Source organism: Astyanax mexicanus, chromosome 8, assembly GCF_023375975.1.
Source record: "Astyanax mexicanus isolate ESR-SI-001 chromosome 8, AstMex3_surface, whole genome shotgun sequence".
NCBI lineage: Eukaryota > Metazoa > Chordata > Actinopteri > Characiformes > Acestrorhamphidae > Astyanax > Astyanax mexicanus.
This window is the reverse complement of record NC_064415.1, coordinates 37,286,316-37,302,422: the sequence shown is the minus strand read 5'-3', so window position 1 is coordinate 37,302,422 and position 16,107 is coordinate 37,286,316.

The following is a 16,107-nucleotide window of genomic DNA, read 5'->3' as shown; positions in this document are numbered from 1 at the left end:
TGGTCCCAAAATTTTTCGAAGTTTTTTTTGGTCCCAAAATTTTTTTGGTCCCAAAATTTTTCGAAGTTTTTTTTGGGTGAAAATTTTTTTGGTCCAAAAATTTTTTGAAGTTTTTTTTGGTCCAAAATTTTTTTGGTCCCAAAATTTTTCGAAGTTTTTTTTGGTCCCAAAATTTTTCGAAGTTTTTTTTGGGTGAAAATTTTTTTGGTCCGAAAATTTTTCGAAGTTTTTTTTGGTCCCAAAATTTTTTTGGTCCAAAATTTTTTTGGTCCCAAAATTTTTCGAAGTTTTTTTTGGTCCAAAATTTTTTTGGTCCCAAAATTTTTCGAAGTTTTTTTTGGTCCCAAAATTTTTCGAAGTTTTTTTTGGGTGAAAATTTTTTTGGTCCCAAAATTTTTCGAAGTTTTTTTTGGTCCAAAATTTTTTTGGTCCCAAAATTTTTCGAAGTTTTTTTTGGGTAAAAATTTTTTTGGTCCGAAAATTTTTTGAAGTTTTTTTTGGTTCAAAATTTTTTTGGTCCCAAAATTTTTCGAAGTTTTTTTTGGTCCCAAAATTTTTCGAAGTTTTTTTTGGGTGAAAATTTTTTTGGTCCCAAAATTTTTCAAAGTTTTTTTTGGTCCAAAATTTTTTTGGTCCCAAAATTTTTCGAAGTTTTTTTTGGGTGAAAATTTTTTTGGTCCCAAAATTTTTCGAAGTTTTTTTTGGTCCAAAATTTTTTTGGTCCCAAAATTTTTCGAAGTTTTTTTTGGGTGAAAATTTTTTTGGTCCCAAAATTTTTCGAAGTTTTTTTTGGTCCAAAATTTTTTTGGTCCCAAAATTTTTCGAAGTTTTTTTTGGTCCCAAAATTTTTCGAAGTTTTTTTTGGGTGAAAATTTTTTTGGTCCGAAAATTTTTCGAAGTTTTTTTTGGTCCCAAAATTTTTTTGGTCCAAAAATTTTTCGAAGTTTTTTTTGGGTGAAAATTTTTTTGGTCCCAAAATTTTTCGAAGTTTTTTTTGGTCCCAAAATTTTTCGAAGTTTTTTTTGGTCCAAAATTTTTTTGGTCCCAAAATTTTTTTGGTCCCAAAATTTTTCGAAGTTTTTTTTTGGTCCAACATTTTTTTGGTCCCAAAATTTTTCAAAGTTTTTTTTGGTCCAAAATTTTTTTGGTCCCAAAATTTTTCGAAGTTTTTTTTGGGTGAAAATTTTTTTGGTCCCAAAATTTTTCGAAGTTTTTTTTGGTCCAAAATTTTTTTGGTCCCAAAATTTTTCGAAGTTTTTTTTGGGTGAAAATTTTTTTGGTCCCAAAATTTTTCGAAGTTTTTTTTGGTCCAAAATTTTTTTGGTCCCAAAATTTTTCGAAGTTTTTTTTGGTCCCAAAATTTTTCGAAGTTTTTTTTGGTCCCAAAATTTTTTTGGTCCAAAAATTTTTCGAAGTTTTTTTTGGGTGAAAATTTTTTTGGTCCCAAAATTTTTCGAAGTTTTTTTTGGTCCCAAAATTTTTCGAAGTTTTTTTTGGTCCAAAATTTTTTTGGTCCCAAAATTTTTTTGGTCCCAAAATTTTTCGAAGTTTTTTTTTGGTCCAAAATTTTTTTGGTCCCAAAATTTTTCGAAGTTTTTTTTGGGTGAAAATTTTTTTGGTCCAAAATTTTTTTGGTCCCAAAATTTTTCGAAGTTTTTTTTTGGTCCAAAATTTTTTTGGTCCCAAAATTTTTCGAAGTTTTTTTTGGGTGAAAATTTTTTTGGTCCAAAATTTTTTGGTCCCAAAATTTTTCGAAGTTTTTTTTTGGTCCAAAATTTTTTTGGTCCCAAAATTTTTCGAAGTTTTTTTTGGGTGAAAATTTTTTTGGTCCCAAAATTTTTCGAAGTTTTTTTTGGTCCAAAATTTTTTTGGTCCCAAAATTTTTCGAAGTTTTTTTTGGTCCCAAAATTTTTCGAAGTTTTTTTTGGTCCAAAATTTTTTTGGTCCCAAAATTTTTCGAAGTTTTTTTTGGTCCAAAATTTTTTTGGTCCCAAAATTTTTCGAAGTTTTTTTTTGGTCCAAAATTTTTTTGGTCCCAAAATTTTTCGAAGTTTTTTTTTGGTCCAAAATTTTTTTGGTCCCAAAATTTTTCGAAGTTTTTTTTGGGTGAAAATTTTTTTGGTCCCAAAATTTTTCGAAGTTTTTTTTGGTCCAAAATTTTTTTGGTCCCAAAATTTTTCGAAGTTTTTTTTGGTCCCAAAATTTTTCGTCCAAAAAGTTTTTTGGTCCCAAAATTTTTCGAAGTTTTTTTTGGTCCAAAATTTTTTTGGTCCCAAAATTTTTTGAAGTTTTTTTTGGTCCCAAAATTTTTCGAAGTTTTATTTGGTCCAAAATTTTTTTGGGCCCAAAATTTTTCGAAGTTTTTTTTGGTCCAAAATTTTTTTGGTCCCAAAATTTTTCGAAGTTTTTTTTGGTCCCAAAATTTTTCGAAGTTTTTTTTGGTCCAAAATTTTTTTGGTCCCAAAATTTTTCGAAGTTGTTTTTGGTCCAAAATTTTTTTGGTCCCAAAATTTTTCGAAGTTTTTTTTGGTCCCAAAATTTTTCGAAGTTTTTTTTGGGTGAAAATTTTTTTGGTCCCAAAATTTTTCGAACTTTTTTTTGGTCCCAAAATTTTTCGAAGTTTTTTTTGGGTGAAAATTTTTTTGGTCCCAAAATTTTTCGAAGTTTTTTTTGGTCCAAAATTTTTTTGGTCCCAAAATTTTTCGAAGTTTTTTTTGGTCCCAAAATTTTTCGACCAAAATTTTTTTGGTCCCAAAATTTTTCGAAGTTTTTTTTGGTCCAAAATTTTTTTGGTCCCAAAATTTTTCGAAGTTTTTTTTGGTCCCAAAATTTTTCGAAGTTTTTTTTGGTCCAAAATTTTTTTGGTCCCAAAATTTTTCGAAGTTTTTTTTGGTCCAAAATTTTTTTGGTCCCAAAATTTTTCGAAGTTTTTTTTGGTCCCAAAATTTTTCGAAGTTTTTTTTGGTCCAAAATTTTTTTGGTCCCAAAATTTTTCGAAGTTTTTTTTGGGTAAAAATTTTTTTGGTCCGAAAATTTTTTGAAGTTTTTTTTGGTTCAAAATTTTTTTGGTCCCAAAATTTTTCGAAGTTTTTTTTGGTCCCAAAATTTTTCGAAGTTTTTTTTGGGTGAAAATTTTTTTGGTCCCAAAATTTTTCAAAGTTTTTTTTGGTCCAAAATTTTTTTGGTCCCAAAATTTTTCGAAGTTTTTTTTGGGTGAAAATTTTTTTGGTCCCAAAATTTTTCGAAGTTTTTTTTGGTCCAAAATTTTTTTGGTCCCAAAATTTTTCAAAGTTTTTTTTGGGTGAAAATTTTTTTGGTCCCAAAATTTTTCGAAGTTTTTTTTGGTCCAAAATTTTTTTGGTCCCAAAATTTTTCGAAGTTTTTTTTGGTCCCAAAATTTTTCGAAGTTTTTTTTGGGTGAAAATTTTTTTGGTCCGAAAATTTTTCGAAGTTTTTTTTGGTCCCAAAATTTTTTTGGTCCAAAAATTTTTCGAAGTTTTTTTTGGGTGAAAATTTTTTTGGTCCCAAAATTTTTCGAAGTTTTTTTTGGTCCCAAAATTTTTCGAAGTTTTTTTTGGTCCAAAATTTTTTTGGTCCCAAAATTTTTTTGGTCCCAAAATTTTTCGAAGTTTTTTTTTGGTCCAAAATTTTTTTGGTCCCAAAATTTTTCAAAGTTTTTTTTGGTCCCAAAATTTTTCGAAGTTTTTTTTGGTCCAAAATTTTTTTGGTCCCAAAATTTTTCGAAGTTTTTTTTGGGTGAAAATTTTTTTGGTCCCAAAATTTTTCGAAGTTTTTTTTGGTCCAAAATTTTTTTGGTCCCAAAATTTTTCGAAGTTTTTTTTGGTCCCAAAATTTTTCGAAGTTTTTTTTGGGATGAAAATTTTTTTGGTCCGAAAATTTTTCGAAGTTTTTTTTGGTCCCAAAATTTTTTTGGTCCAAAAATTTTTCGAAGTTTTTTTTGGGTGAAAATTTTTTTGGTCCCAAAATTTTTCGAAGTTTTTTTTGGTCCCAAAATTTTTCGAAGTTTTTTTTGGTCCAAAATTTTTTTGGTCCCAAAATTTTTTTGGTCCCAAAATTTTTCGAAGTTTTTTTTTGGTCCAAAATTTTTTTGGTCCCAAAATTTTTCGAAGTTTTTTTTGGGTGAAAATTTTTTTGGTCCAAAATTTTTTTGGTCCCAAAATTTTTCGAAGTTTTTTTTTTGGTCCAAAATTTTTTTGGTCCCAAAATTTTTCGAAGTTTTTTTTGGGTGAAAATTTTTTTGGTCCAAAATTTTTTGGTCCCAAAATTTTTCGAAGTTTTTTTTTGGTCCAAAATTTTTTTGGTCCCAAAATTTTTCGAAGTTTTTTTTGGTCCCAAAATTTTTCGAAGTTTTTTTTGGTCCAAAATTTTTTTGGTCCCAAAATTTTTCGAAGTTTTTTTTGGGTGAAAATTTTTTTGGTCCCAAAATTTTTCGAAGTTTTTTTTGGTCCAAAATTTTTTTGGTCCCAAAATTTTTCGAAGTTTTTTTTGGTCCCAAAATTTTTCGAAGTTTTTTTTGGGATGAAAATTTTTTTGGTCTGAAAATTTTTCGAAGTTTTTTTTGGTCCCAAAATTTTTTTGGTCCAAAAATTTTTCGAAGTTTTTTTTGGGTGAAAATTTTTTTGGTCCCAAAATTTTTCGAAGTTTTTTTTGGTCCCAAAATTTTTCGAAGTTTTTTTTGGTCCAAAATTTTTTTGGTCCCAAAATTTTTTTGGTCCCAAAATTTTTCGAAGTTTTTTTTTGGTCCAAAATTTTTTTGGTCCCAAAATTTTTCGAAGTTTTTTTTGGGTGAAAATTTTTTTGGTCCAAAATTTTTTTGGTCCCAAAATTTTTCGAAGTTTTTTTTTTGGTCCAAAATTTTTTTGGTCCCAAAATTTTTCGAAGTTTTTTTTGGGTGAAAATTTTTTTGGTCCAAAATTTTTTGGTCCCAAAATTTTTCGAAGTTTTTTTTTGGTCCAAAATTTTTTTGGTCCCAAAATTTTTCGAAGTTTTTTTTGGGTGAAAATTTTTTTGGTCCCAAAATTTTTCGAAGTTTTTTTTGGTCCAAAATTTTTTTGGTCCCAAAATTTTTCGAAGTTTTTTTTGGTCCCAAAATTTTTCGAAGTTTTTTTTGGTCCAAAATTTTTTTGGTCCCAAAATTTTTCGAAGTTTTTTTTTGGTCCAAAATTTTTTTGGTCCCAAAATTTTTCGAAGTTTTTTTTTGGTCCAAAATTTTTTTGGTCCCAAAATTTTTCGAAGTTTTTTTTGGGTGAAAATTTTTTTGGTCCCAAAATTTTTCGAAGTTTTTTTTGGTCCAAAATTTTTTTGGTCCCAAAATTTTTCGAAGTTTTTTTTGGTCCCAAAATTTTTCGTCCAAAAAGTTTTTTGGTCCCAAAATTTTTCGAAGTTTTTTTTGGTCCAAAATTTTTTTGGTCCCAAAATTTTTCGAAGTTTTTTTTGGGCCCAAAATTTTTCGAAGTTTTTTTTGGTCCAAAATTTTTTTGGTCCCAAAATTTTTCGAAGTTTTTTTTGGTCCCAAAATTTTTCGAAGTTTTTTTTGGTCCAAAATTTTTTTGGTCCCAAAATTTTTCGAAGTTGTTTTTGGTCCAAAATTTTTTTGGTCCCAAAATTTTTCGAAGTTTTTTTTGGTCCCAAAATTTTTCGAAGTTTTTTTTGGGTGAAAATTTTTTTGGTCCCAAAATTTTTCGAACTTTTTTTTGGTCCCAAAATTTTTCGAAGTTTTTTTTGGGTGAAAATTTTTTTGGTCCCAAAATTTTTCGAAGTTTTTTTTGGTCCAAAATTTTTTTGGTCCCAAAATTTTTCGAAGTTTTTTTTGGTCCCAAAATTTTTCGACCAAAATTTTTTTGGTCCCAAAATTTTTCGAAGTTTTTTTTGGTCCAAAATTTTTTTGGTCCCAAAATTTTTCGAAGTTTTTTTTGGTCCCAAAATTTTTCGAAGTTTTTTTTGGTCCAAAATTTTTTTGGTCCCAAAATTTTTCGAAGTTTTTTTTGGTCCAAAATTTTTTTGGTCCCAAAATTTTTCGAAGTTTTTTTTGGTCCCAAAATTTTTCGAAGTTTTTTTTGGTCCAAAATTTTTTTGGTCCCAAAATTTTTCGAAGTTGTTTTTGGTCCAAAATTTTTTTGGTCCCAAAATTTTTCGAAGTTTTTTTTGGTCCCAAAATTTTTCGAAGTTTTTTTTGGGTGAAAATTTTTTTGGTCCCAAAATTTTTCGAAGGTTTTTTTGGTCCCAAAATTTTTCGAAGTTTTTTTTGGTCCAAAATTTTTTTGGTCCCAAAATTTTTCGAAGTTTTTTTTGGTCCCAAAATTTTTCGAAGTTTTTTTTGGTCCAAAATTTTTTTGGTCCCAAAATTTTTCGAAGTTTTTTTTGGTCCAAAATTTTTCGAAGTTTTTTTTGGGTGAAAATTTTTTTGGTCCCAAAATTTTTCGAAGTTTTTTTTGGTCCCAAAATTTTTCGAAGTTTTTTTTGGTCCAAAATTTTTTTGGTCCCAAAATTTTTCGAAGTTTTTTTTGGTCCAAAATTTTTTTGGTCCCAAAATTTTTCGAAGTTTTTTTTGGTCCAAAATTTTTTTGGTCCCAAAATTTTTCGAAGTTTTTTTTGGTCCAAAATTTTTTTGGTCCCAAAATTTTTCGAAGTTTTTTTTGGTCCCAAAATTTTTCGAAGTTTTTTTTGGTCCAAAATTTTTTTGGTCCCAAAATTTTTCGACCAAAATTTTTTTGGTCCCAAAATTTTTCGAAGTTTTTTTTGGTCCAAAATTTTTTTGGTCCCAAAATTTTTCGAAGTTTTTTTTGGTCCCAAAATTTTTCGAAGTTTTTTTTGGTCCAAAATTTTTTTGGTCCCAAAATTTTTCGAAGTTTTTTTTGGTCCAAAATTTTTTTGGTCCCAAAATTTTTCGAAGTTTTTTTTGGTCCCAAAATTTTTCGAAGTTTTTTTTGGTCCAAAATTTTTTTGGTCCCAAAATTTTTCGAAGTTGTTTTTGGTCCAAAATTTTTTTGGTCCCAAAATTTTTCGAAGTTTTTTTTGGTCCCAAAATTTTTCGAAGTTTTTTTTGGGTGAAAATTTTTTTGGTCCCAAAATTTTTCGAAGTTTTTTTTGGTCCCAAAATTTTTCGAAGTTTTTTTTGGGTGAAAATTTTTTTGGTCCCAAAATTTTTCGAAGTTTTTTTTGGTCCAAAATTTTTTTGGTCCCAAAATTTTTCGAAGTTTTTTTTGGTCCCAAAATTTTTCGAAGTTTTTTTTGGTCCAAAATTTTTTTGGTCCCAAAATTTTTCGAAGTTTTTTTTGGTCCAAAATTTTTTTGGTCCCAAAATTTTTCGAAGTTTTTTTTGGTCCCAAAATTTTTCGAAGTTTTTTTTGGTCCAAAATTTTTTTGGTCCCAAAATTTTTCGAAGTTTTTTTTGGTCCCAAAATTTTTCGAAGTTTTTTTTGGTCCAAAATTTTTTTGGTCCCAAAATTTTTCGAAGTTTTTTTTGGTCCAAAATTTTTTTGGTCCCAAAATTTTTCGAAGTTTTTTTTGGTCCAAAATTTTTTTGGTCCCAAAATTTTTCGAAGTTTTTTTTGGTCCCAAAATTTTTCGAAGTTTTTTTTGGTCCAAAATTTTTTTGGTCCCAAAATTTTTCGAAGTTTTTTTTGGTCCAAAATTTTTTTGGTCCCAAAATTTTTCGAAGTTTTTTTTGGTCCCAAAATTTTTCGAAGTTTTTTTTGGTCCAAAATTTTTTTGGTCCCAAAATTTTTCGAAGTTTTTTTTGGTCCCAAAATTTTTCGAAGTTTTTTTTGGTCCCAAAATTTTTCGAAGTTTTTTTTGGTCCAAAATTTTTTTGGTCCCAAAATTTTTCGAAGTTTTTTTTGGTCCAAAATTTTTTTGGTCCCAAAATTTTTCGAAGTTTTTTTTGGTCCAAAATTTTTTTGGTCCCAAAATTTTTCGAAGTTTTTTTTGGTCCCAAAATTTTTCGAAGTTTTTTTTGGGTGAAAATTTTTTTGGTCCCAAAATTTTTCGAAGTTTTTTTTGGTCCAAAATTTTTTTGGTCCCAAAATTTTTCGAAGTTTTTTTTGGTCCCAAAATTTTTCGAAGTTTTTTTTGGTCCCAAAATTTTTCGAAGTTTTTTTTGGTCCAAAATTTTTCGAAGTTTTTTTTGGTCCAAAATTTTTTTGGTCCCAAAATTTTTCGAAGTTTTTTTTGGTCCAAAATTTTTTTGGTCCCAAAATTTTTCGAAGTTTTTTTTGGTCCCAAAATTTTTCGAAGTTTTTTTTGGTCCCAAAATTTTTCGAAGTTTTTTTTGGTCCAAAATTTTTTTGGTCCCAAAATTTTTCGAAGTTTTTTTTGGTCCAAAATTTTTTTGGTCCCAAAATTTTTCGAAGTTTTTTTTGGTCCAAAATTTTTTTGGTCCCAAAATTTTTCGAAGTTTTTTTTGGTCCCAAAATTTTTCGAAGTTTTTTTTGGTCCAAAATTTTTTTGGTCCCAAAATTTTTCGAAGTTTTTTTTGGTCCAAAATTTTTTTGGTCCCAAAATTTTTCGAAGTTTTTTTTGGTCCCAAAATTTTTCGAAGTTTTTTTTGGTCCAAAATTTTTTTGGTCCCAAAATTTTTCGAAGTTTTTTTTGGTCCAAAATTTTTCGAAGTTTTTTTTGGGTGAAAATTTTTTTGGTCCCAAAATTTTTCGAAGTTTTTTTTGGTCCAAAATTTTTTTGGTCCCAAAATTTTTCGAAGTTTTTTTTGGTCCCAAAATTTTTCGAAGTTTTTTTTGGGTGAAAATTTTTTTGGTCCCAAAATTTTTCAAAGTTTTTTTTGGTCCCAAAATTTTTCGAAGTTTTTTTTGGGTGAAAATTTTTTTGGTCCCAAAATTTTTCGAAGTTTTTTTTGGTCCCAAAATTTTTCGAAGTTTTTTTTGGGTGAAAAGTTTTTTTGGTCCCAAAATTTTTCGAAGTTTTTTTTGGTCCAAAATTTTTCGAAGTTTTTTTTGGTCCCAAAATTTTTCGAAGTTTTTTTTGGTCCCAAAATTTTTCGAAGTTTTTTTTGGTCCAAAATTTTTTTGGTCCCAAAATTTTTCGAAGTTTTTTTTGGTCCAAAATTTTTCGAATTTTTTTTTGGGTGAAAATTTTTTTGGTCCCAAAATTTTTCGAAGTTGTTTTTGGTCCAAAATTTTTTTGGTCCCAAAATTTTTCGAAGTTTTTTTTGGTCCCAAAATTTTTCGAAGTTTTTTTTGGTCCAAAATTTTTTTGGTCCCAAAATTTTTCGAAGTTTTTTTTGGTCCAAAATTTTTTTGGTCCCAAAATTTTTCGAAGTTTTTTTTGGTCCCAAAAATTTTTGAAGTTTTTTTTGGTCCAAAATTTTTCGAAGTTTTTTTTGGTCCAAAATTTTTTTGGTCCCAAAATTTTTCGAAGTTTTTTTTGGTCCAAAATTTTTTTGGTCCCAAAATTTTTCGAAGTTTTTTTTGGTCCAAAATTTTTTTGGTCCCAAAATTTTTCGAAGTTTTTTTTGGTCCCAAAAATTTTTGAAGTTTTTTTTGGTCCAAAATTTTTTTGGTCCCAAAATTTTTCGAAGTTTTTTTTGGTCCAAAATTTTTTTGGTCCCAAAATTTTTCGAAGTTTTTTTTGGTCCCAAAATTTTTCGAAGTTTTTTTTGGTCCAAAATTTTTTTGGTCCCAAAATTTTTCGAAGTTTTTTTTGGTCCAAAATTTTTTTGGTCCCAAAATTTTTCGAAGTTTTCTTTGGTCCAAAATTTTTTTGGTCCCAAAATTTTTCGAAGTTTTTTTTGGGTGAAAATTTTTTTGGTCCCAAAATTTTTCGAAGTTTTTTTTGGTCCAAAATTTTTTTGGTCCCAAAATTTTTCGAAGTTTTTTTTGGTCCAAAATTTTTTTGGTCCCAAAATTTTTCGAAGTTTTTTTTGGTCCCAAAATTTTTCGAAGTTTTTTTTGGTCCAAAATTTTTTTGGTCCCAAAATTTTTCGAAGTTTTTTTTGGGTGAAAATTTTTTTGGTCCCAAAATTTTTCGAAGTTTTTTTTGGTCCAAAATTTTTTTGGTCCCAAAATTTTTCGAAGTTTTTTTTGGTCCCAAAATTTTTCGAAGTTTTTTTTGGGTGAAAATTTTTTTGGTCCCAAAATTTTTCGAAGTTTTTTTTGGGTGAAAATTTTTTTGGTCCAAAAATTTTTCGAAGTTTTTTTTGGTCCCAAAATTTTTCGAAGTTTTTTTTGGTCCAAAATTTTTTTGGTCCCAAAATTTTTCGAAGTTTTTTTTGGTCCCAAAATTTTTCGAAGTTTTTTTTGGTCCAAAATTTTTTTGGTCCCAAAATTTTTCGAAGTTTTTTTTGGTCCAAAATTTTTTTGGTCCCAAAATTTTTCGAAGTTTTTTTTGGTCCAAAATTTTTTTGGTCCCAAAATTTTTCGAAGTTTTTTTTGGTCCAAAATTTTTTTGGTCCCAAAATTTTTCGAAGTTTTTTTTGGTCCCAAAATTTTTCGAAGTTTTTTTTGGTCCAAAATTTTTTTGGTCCCAAAATTTTTCGAAGTTTTTTTTGGTCCAAAATTTTTTTGGTCCCAAAATTTTTCGAAGTTTTTTTTGGTCCCAAAATTTTTCGAAGTTTTTTTTGGTCCAAAATTTTTTTGGTCCCAAAATTTTTCGAAGTTTTTTTTGGTCCAAAATTTTTCGAAGTTTTTTTTGGGTGAAAATTTTTTTGGTCCCAAAATTTTTCGAAGTTTTTTTTGGTCCAAAATTTTTTTGGTCCCAAAATTTTTCGAAGTTTTTTTTGGTCCCATAATTTTTCGAAGTTTTTTTTGGGTGAAAATTTTTTTGGTCCCAAAATTTTTCGAAGTTTTTTTTGGGTGAAAATTTTTTTGGTCCAAAAATTTTTCGAAGTTTTTTTTGGTCCCAAAATTTTTCGAAGTTTTTTTTGGTCCCAAAATTTTTCGAAGTTTTTTTTGGGTGAAAAGTTTTTTTGGTCCCAAAATTTTTCGAAGTTTTTTTTGGTCCAAAATTTTTCGAAGTTTTTTTTGGTCCCAAAATTTTTAGAAGTTTTTTTTGGTCCCAAAATTTTTCGAAGTTTTTTTTGGTCCAAAATTTTTTTGGTCCCAAAATTTTTCGAAGTTTTTTTTGGTCCAAAATTTTTCGAAGTTTTTTTTGGGTGAAAATTTTTTTGGTCCCAAAATTTTTCGAAGTTGTTTTTGGTCCAAAATTTTTTTGGTCCCAAAATTTTTCGAAGTTTTTTTTGGTCCCAAAATTTTTCGAAGTTTTTTTTGGTCCAAAATTTTTTTGGTCCCAAAATTTTTCGAAGTTTTTTTTGGTCCAAAATTTTTTTGGTCCCAAAATTTTTCGAAGTTTTTTTTGGTCCCAAAAATTTTTGAAGTTTTTTTTGGTCCAAAATTTTTTTGGTCCCAAAATTTTTCGAAGTTTTTTTTGGTCCAAAATTTTTTTGGTCCCAAAATTTTTCGAAGTTTTTTTTGGTCCCAAAATTTTTCGAAGTTTTTTTTGGTCCAAAATTTTTTTGGTCCCAAAATTTTTCGAAGTTGTTTTTGGTCCAAAATTTTTTTGGTCCCAAAATTTTTCGAAGTTTTTTTTGGTCCCAAAATTTTTCGAAGTTTTTTTTGGTCCAAAATTTTTTTGGTCCCAAAATTTTTCGAAGTTTTTTTTGGTCCAAAATTTTTTTGGTCCCAAAATTTTTCGAAGTTTTCTTTGGTCCAAAATTTTTTTGGTCCCAAAATTTTTTGAAGTTTTTTTTGGGTGAAAATTTTTTTGGTCCCAAAATTTTTCGAAGTTTTTTTTGGTCCAAAATTTTTTTGGTCCCAAAATTTTTCGAAGTTTTTTTTGGTCCAAAATTTTTTTGGTCCCAAAATTTTTCGAAGTTTTTTTTGGTCCGAAAATTTTTCGAAGTTTTTTTTGGTCCAAAATTTTTTTGGTCCCAAAATTTTTCGAAGTTTTTTTTGGGTGAAAATTTTTTTGGTCCCAAAATTTTTCGAAGTTTTTTTTGGTCCAAAATTTTTTTGGTCCCAAAATTTTTCGAAGTTTTTTTTGGGTGAAAATTTTTTTGGTCCCAAAATTTTTCGAAGTTTTTTTTGGGTGAAAATTTTTTTGGTCCAAAAATTTTTCGAAGTTTTTTTTGGTCCCAAAATTTTTCGAAGTTTTTTTTGGTCCAAAATTTTTTTGGTCCCAAAATTTTTCGAAGTTTTTTTTGGTCCCAAAATTTTTCGAAGTTTTTTTTGGTCCAAAATTTTTTTGGTCCCAAAATTTTTCGAAGTTTTTTTTGGTCCAAAATTTTTTTGGTCCCAAAATTTTTCGAAGTTTTTTTTGGTCCAAAATTTTTTTGGTCCCAAAATTTTTCGAAGTTTTTTTTGGTCCAAAATTTTTTTGGTCCCAAAATTTTTCGAAGTTTTTTTTGGTCCAAAATTTTTTTGGTCCCAAAATTTTTCGAAGTTTTTTTTGGTCCCAAAATTTTTCGAAGTTTTTTTTGGTCCAAAATTTTTTTGGTCCCAAAATTTTTCGAAGTTTTTTTTGGGTGAAAATTTTTTTGGTCCCAAAATTTTTCGAAGTTTTTTTTGGTCCAAAATTTTTTTGGTCCCAAAATTTTTCGAAGTTTTTTTTGGTCCCAAAATTTTTCGAAGTTTTTTTTGGGTGAAAATTTTTTTGGTCCCAAAATTTTTCGAAGTTTTTTTTGGGTGAAAATTTTTTTGGTCCAAAAATTTTTCGAAGTTTTTTTTGGTCCCAAAATTTTTCGAAGTTTTTTTTGGTCCAAAATTTTTTTGGTCCCAAAATTTTTCGAAGTTTTTTTTGGTCCCAAAATTTTTCGAAGTTTTTTTTGGTCCAAAATTTTTTTGGTCCCAAAATTTTTCGAAGTTTTTTTTGGTCCCAAAATTTTTCGAAGTTTTTTTTGGTCCAAAATTTTTTTGGTCCCAAAATTTTTCGAAGTTTTTTTTGGTCCAAAATTTTTTTGGTCCCAAAATTTTTCGAAGTTTTTTTTGGTCCAAAATTTTTTTGGTCCCAAAATTTTTCGAAGTTTTTTTTGGTCCAAAATTTTTTTGGTCCCAAAATTTTTCGAAGTTTTTTTTGGTCCCAAAATTTTTCGAAGTTTTTTTTGGTCCAAAATTTTTTTGGTCCCAAAATTTTTCGAAGTTTTTTTTGGGTGAAAATTTTTTTGGTCCAAAATTATTTTGGTCCCAAAATTTTTCGAAGTTTTTTTTGGGTGAAAATTTTTTTGGTCCGAAAATTTTTCGAAGTTTTTTTTGGGTGAAAATTTTTTTGGTCCCAAAATTTTTCGAAGTTTTTTTTGGGTGAAAATTTTTTTGGTCCCAAAATTTTTCGAAGTTTTTTTTGGTCCCAAAATTTTTCGAAGTTTTTTTTGGTCCAAAATTTTTTTGGTCCCAAAATTTTTCGAAGTTTTTTTTGGTCCCAAAATTTTTCGAAGTTTTTTTTGGTCCCAAAATTTTTCGAAGTTTTTTTTGGTCCAAAATTTTTTTGGTCCCAAAATTTTTCGAAGTTTTTTTTGGTCCCAAAATTTTTCGAAGTTTTTTTTGTTCCAAAATTTTTTTGGTCCCAAAATTTTTCGAAGTTTTTTTTGGTCCAAAATTTTTTTGGTCCCAAAATTTTTCGAAGTTTTTTTTGGTCCCAAAATTTTTCGAAGTTTTTTTTGGTCCAAAATTTTTTTGGTCCCAAAATTTTTCGAAGTTTTTTTTGGTCCAAAATTTTTTTGGTCCCAAAATTTTTCAAAGTTTTTTTTGGTCCCAAAATTTTTCGAAGTTTTTTTTGGTCCAAAATTTTTTTGGTCCCAAAATTTTTCGAAGTTTTTTTTGGTCCAAAATTTTTTTGGTCCCAAAATTTTTCGAAGTTTTTTTTGGTCCCAAAATTTTTCGAAGTTTTTTTTGTTCCAAAATTTTTTTGGTCCCAAAATTTTTCGAAGTTTTTTTTGGTCCAAAATTTTTTTGGTCCCAAAATTTTTCGAAGTTTTTTTTGGTCCCAAAATTTTTCGAAGTTTTTTTTGGTCCAAAATTTTTTTGGTCCCAAAATTTTTCGAAGTTTTTTTTGGTCCAAAATTTTTTTGGTCCCAAAATTTTTCGAAGTTTTTTTTGGTCCCAAAATTTTTCGAAGTTTTTTTTGGTCCAAAATTTTTTTGGTCCCAAAATTTTTCGAAGTTTTTTTTGGTCCCAAAATTTTTCGAAGTTTTTTTTGGTCCAAAATTTTTTTGGTCCCAAAATTTTTCGAAGTTTTTTTTGGTCCAAAATTTTTTTGGTCCCAAAATTTTTCGAAGTTTTTTTTGGGTGAAAATTTTTTTGGTCCCAAAATTTTTCGAAGTTTTTTTTGGTCCAAAATTTTTTTGGTCCCAAAATTTTTCGAAGTTTTTTTTGGGTGAAAATTTTTTTGGTCCCAAAATTTTTCGAAGTTTTTTTTGGTCCCAAAATTTTTCGAAGTTTTTTTTGGTCCAAAATTTTTTTGGTCCCAAAATTTTTCGAAGTTTTTTTTGGTCCCAAAATTTTTCGAAGTTTTTTTTAGTCCCAAAATTTTTCGAAGTTTTTTTTGGTCCAAAATTTTTTTGGTCCCAAAATTTTTCGAAGTTTTTTTTGGTCCCAAAATTTTTCGAAGTTTTTTTTGTTCCAAAATTTTTTTGGTCCCAAAATGTTTCGAAGTTTTTTTTGGTCCAAAATTTTTTTGGTCCCAAAATTTTTCGAAGTTTTTTTTGGTCCCAAAATTTTTCGAAGTTTTTTTTGGTCCAAAATTTTTTTGGTCCCAAAATTTTTCGAAGTTTTTTTTGGTCCAAAATTTTTTTGGTCCCAAAATTTTTCGAAGTTTTTTTTGGTCCCAAAATTTTTCGAAGTTTTTTTTGGTCCAAAATTTTTTTGGTCCCAAAATTTTTCGAAGTTTTTTTTGGTCCAAAATTTTTTTGGTCCCAAAATTTTTCGAAGTTTTTTTTGGTCCCAAAATTTTTCGAAGTTTTTTTTGTTCCAAAATTTTTTTGGTCCCAAAATTTTTCGAAGTTTTTTTTGGTCCAAAATTTTTTTGGTCCCAAAATTTTTCGAAGTTTTTTTTGGTCCCAAAATTTTTCGAAGTTTTTTTTGGTCCAAAATTTTTTTGGTCCCAAAATTTTTCGAAGTTTTTTTTGGTCCAAAATTTTTTTGGTCCCAAAATTTTTCGAAGTTTTTTTTGGTCCCAAAATTTTTCGAAGTTTTTTTTGGTCCAAAATTTTTTTGGTCCCAAAATTTTTCGAAGTTTTTTTTGGTCCCAAAATTTTTCGAAGTTTTTTTTGGTCCAAAATTTTTTTGGTCCCAAAATTTTTCGAAGTTTTTTTTGGTCCAAAATTTTTTTGGTCCCAAAATTTTTCGAAGTTTTTTTTGGGTGAAAATTTTTTTGGTCCCAAAATTTTTCGAAGTTTTTTTTGGTCCAAAATTTTTTTGGTCCCAAAATTTTTCGAAGTTTTTTTTGGTCCCAAAATTTTTCGAAGTTTTTTTTGGTCCAAAATTTTTTTGGTCCCAAAATTTTTCGAAGTTTTTTTTGGTCCCAAAATTTTTCGAAGTTTTTTTTGGTCCAAAATTTTTTTGGTCCCAAAATTTTTCGAAGTTTTTTTTGGTCCAAAATTTTTTTGGTCCCAAAATTTTTCGAAGTTTTTTTTGGTCCAAAATTTTTTTGGTCCCAAAATTTTTCGAAGTTTTTTTTGGTCCAAAATTTTTTTGGTCCCAAAATTTTTCGAAGTTTTTTTTGGTCCCAAAATTTTTCGAAGTTTTTTTTGGTCCAAAATTTTTTTGGTCCCAAAATTTTTCGAAGTTTTTTTTGGGTGAAAATTTTTTTGGTCCAAAATTATTTTGGTCCCAAAATTTTTCGAAGTTTTTTTTGGGTGAAAATTTTTTTGGTCCGAAAATTTTTCGAAGTTTTTTTTGGGTGAAAATTTTTTTGGTCCCAAAATTTTTCGAAGTTTTTTTTTGGGTGAAAATTTTTTTGGTCCCAAAATTTTTCGAAGTTTTTTTTGGTCCCAAAATTTTTCGAAGTTTTTTTTGGTCCAAAATTTTTTTAGTCCCAAAATTTTTCGAAGTTTTTTTTGGTCCCAAAATTTTTCGAAGTTTTTTTTGGTCCCAAAATTTTTCGAAGTTTTTTTTGGTCCAAAATTTTTTTGGTCCCAAAATTTTT